Source organism: Triticum dicoccoides, chromosome 4A (genome assembly GCF_002162155.2).
Source record: "Triticum dicoccoides isolate Atlit2015 ecotype Zavitan chromosome 4A, WEW_v2.0, whole genome shotgun sequence".
Classification (NCBI taxonomy): Eukaryota; Viridiplantae; Streptophyta; class Magnoliopsida; order Poales; family Poaceae; genus Triticum; species Triticum dicoccoides.
Genome location: NC_041386.1, coordinates 669,747,514 through 669,751,795, shown reverse-complemented (window position 1 = coordinate 669,751,795; position 4,282 = coordinate 669,747,514).

Sequence of the window (4,282 nt, the reverse complement as noted above, 5' to 3'; positions counted from 1 at the left end):
CGTAGTAAGATGCAACGGCATAATATGTTAAGCAATGAGTAGCCTATGCCAACAATAATAAAACATATACCGCTCATATATTGTTCTAATGACAAGAGTGGTGAGTACTACCGCCATGTATGAGTATACGTGACATGGCTCCGTAAAGATTAGAACTTTGGGTGCATAAGCACTACTCCATCATTGAAAGCACCATAGTTAGAATGACATTGTATCTTTGAGAGTGTTTGTTATTTTTATGCATTTCATAGGGTGAGGGTACTCATGAGTTGAGTGTATCCCCCTAAATATATGCCTACATTGAGACAAGACATTATGACAATGCATGCATGGGGTACTAGTTTTCACATAATGTTGTCAAGCTCCAAGATACCAAGTTCACGCCTAAGTTGACAAAACCTTGCTTCATCCAAATGCTTGGTGAAAATGTCTTCAAGCTACATATCTGTTCCAACATGAGCAATGTCAATATCACCCTTTTCCACATGATCTCTTAAGAAGTGATACCTAATATCAATGTGCTTGGTGCGGGTATGATCTTTGGGGTTCTCAGCAATATTGATGGCACTTTCATTATCACATAGAAGAGGCACATGTTTATAGGTGATACCATAATCCTTCAAAGTTTGCCTCATCCATAGTAATTGAGTTGCACAACTGGCGGTTGCAATGTATTCAGCTTCTGCGGTGGAGAGGGCAACACAATTTTGTTTCTTCGAGGACCAACCTACCAAGGAGCGTCCAAGAAATTAACATGCACCGTGGGTGGACTTACGATCCACTTTGTCTCCGGCCGAATCCGCATCCGTGCAACCAATGAGATTAAACTTAGCATCCTTGGGGTACCATAGACCCAACTTTTGGGTGTGAACAAGGTATCTAAGAATATGCTTAACCGCCTTATGATGACTTCCCCTAGGGAAAGCTTGAAATCTAGCACACATGCATACACTGAACATGATGTCTGGTCTAGATGCACAAAGATAAAGCGATGAACCAATCATACAGCGGTATTTAGATGGGTCGAAATGGATACCGTTGGTGTCTTCAGTCAGTACAATTTTGGTTGGCATGGGTGTCTTACATGGACTAGCATCAGTCATGCCGAACTTCTCTAGGATATCCTTGAGGTATTTTGCTTGAGACAAGAATATTCCTTCTTGAAATTGTTGAATTTGAAATCCGAGAAAGAACTTCAAATCCGCATTGAGTGACATTTCAAAATTCTTGGTCATGGAAGCCGCAAACTTCTTGCACAAATGAGTGTTAAGAGAACCAAAAATGATATCATCTACATAGATTTGGCATAAGATCAAATCACCCTTGTCCCTCTTAGTAAAAAGAGTGGGATCGATCACCCCTCTCACAAAACCATCATCGAGTAAAAACTTCTTGAGATGATCATACCAAGCACGAGGTGCTTGTTTGAGGCCATACAGAGCCTTATGAAGTTTATACACATAGTCTTTGTGATCGGGATCAACGAACCCAGGTGGTTGTGACAGATATACCTCTTCTTGTAGAGGACCATTAAGGAAAGCACTCTTCACATCCGTTTGATGTAACGTAAACCCATTGAAAGCAGCATAAGCAAGTAAGATACGAATGGATTCAAGACGAGCAACGGGGGCAAAGGTCTCACCAAAGTCTGAACCTTCAAGTTGTGAGTACACTTGTGCCACTAACATTGCCTTGTTGCGGGTGATTACACCATTCTCATCTTGCTTGTTCTTGAAAATCCATTTTGTTCCAATGACATTGTGTTCTGTAGTTGGCCTCTTGACTAATGACCACACTTGGTTGCGTTCAAAGCTGTTCAACTCTTCTTGCATAGCAATGAGCCAATCGTTGTCCATCAATGCATCTTGTACCTTAAGAGGTTCAACACTAGACACGAACGAGAACTGAGAACAAAAGTTTGTCAAGTGTTTACGAGTGACTCTACCTTCCGATATGCCGGTGAGAATTTTGTCACCATCAACACGACTGGCCACTCGAGGCATGATGGAGGTTAGGGTTTCTCGAGTTTCAACTTCATGTCATCCACGTCCTCAACATATGGATCATTATTGTGTGGTGGAAGATCTTCTTGTTCATATTGCATTTGTTGTTGTTCATCATCAATGATTGCACTTTCTTGTTCTTGGCCTTGATGATGATCTTGTTCTTGAAGATTATCATGACCAGGGACTTGATCATCTTCTTGTACTTGGACTAAGGGCATTGGTTGAGCAATAGGAGCTTGTGGTGGTATGGGTGTTGAAGTAGTTTGGTGATGTGTGAAGCTTCCATCTTCTTCTTCATCATCATGAGGTTCTTGTTCCATTGGAAGAAGTGCACCAACACCCATGGTCAAAATATCTTGAGAAGAACCTTCTTCACCTACATCACTTAGATCAACTTGCTCCCCATGGGAGCCATTAAATTCATCAAACACCACATCACAAGTTTCTATAACACATCCATTGGATTTGTTGTAGACTCTATAGGCGTGAGAGTTTGATGCATAGCCAACAAATATGCCCTCAATTGTTTTGGATTGAAATTTTTCTAACCATTCTCTTTTGTTGAGGATGAAACATTTGCACCCAAATACACGAAAGTACTTGACATTTGGCTTGTTCCCAGTTAGAAGATCCTATGGAGTCTTTTCCAATATAGTGCGGAGGAAGAGCCAGTTTGATGCATGGCATGCAGTGTTAACAGCCTCGGCCCAAAAACTATGTGGTGACTTGTATTCATCCAACATGGACCTTGCCATCTCCACAAGTGTGCGGTTTTTCCTTTCTGCTACACCATTTTGTTGGGGAGTGTATGGAGCTGAATATTGATGCTCAATACCTTCATCACTAAGAAATTCTTCCAAGGTGTAGTTTCTGAACTCCGAGCCATTATCACTTCTTATTGCCAAGATTTCTTTGTCAAACTTGTGTTGTGCTTGCTTGGCGAAATCAATGAAGGTGATCTTCGTCTCATCCCTGGACTTGAGGAAGAAAACCAATGTATATCTTGAGTAATCATCAACAATAACAAGTCCATACTTTTTCCCACCAAGACTATCCCATGAAGGAGGGCCAAAAAGATCCACATGAAGGATCTCTAGAGGCCTTGAAGTAGACACAATATTCTTGGGTGGGTGCTTTGATTGAGGTTGCTTCCCGGCTATGCATGCACTACACACACGATCTTTCTCAAAAGAGACATTGGTTAGTCCAAGGATGTGATTACCCTTTAAGAGATCTTGAAGATTTCTCATGCCGACATGGGCTAGGCGGCTATGCCATAGCCACCCCTTGTCAGCCTTGGCCATTAGATAAGTTGCATGGAATGTGCTCTCTTTAGAGAAATCAACCGTGTAAAGGTTTCCATCCAACTCTCCAACAAAGGCCACTTCGAGAGTATCTCTATTAAAGACTTTCACATCCGTTAGTCCAAAGAGTGTATCATAACCAACAGAAGCCAATTGGCGAATAGAAAGCAAATGGTATTTAAGGGATTGGACAAGCATGACATTTGCAAGAGACATGTCATTTGTGATAGCCACCTTGCCCAACCCGAGTACCTGTCCTTTTGATCCTCCACCAAACATAATGCTCATAAATGGTTGAATAGCTTCTCTCGGTGTCAAAACCGGCGGATCTCGGGCAGGGGGTCCCGAACTGTGCGTCTAGGCATATGGTAACAGGAGACAAGGGACACGATGTTTTTACCCAGGTTCGGGCCCTCTCGATGGAGGTAAAACCCTACTCCTGCTTGATTAATATTGATGATATGGGTAGTACAAGAGTTGATCCACCACGAGATCAGAGAGGCTAAACCCTAGAAGCTAGCCTATGGTATGATTGTTGTTCGTCCTACGGACTAAAACTCTCCGGTTTATATAGACACTGAAGAGGGCTAGGGTTACACAGAGTCGGTTACAATGGGAGGAGATCTTCATATCATATCTCCAAGCTTGCCTTTCACGCCAAGGAAAGTCCTATCCGGACACGGGACGAAGTCTTCAATCTTGTATCTTCATAGTCCGGGAGTCCGGCCAAAGTTCATAGTCCGGCCATCCGGACACCCCCTAATCCAGGACTCCCTCAGTAGCCCCTGAACCAGGCTTCAATGACGATAAGTCCGGCGCGCAAGTTTGTCTTCGGCATTGCAAGGCGGGTTCTTATCTAAATTCCATGTACATGTCGAATAGTGTCTGGCTTCTAGTGCGTGCTGCTCTCCTCAGCTTCTGTGCCCAATAATGACCATCTTCCACGTGTCAAACGAATGCGAAAAGCCAAGG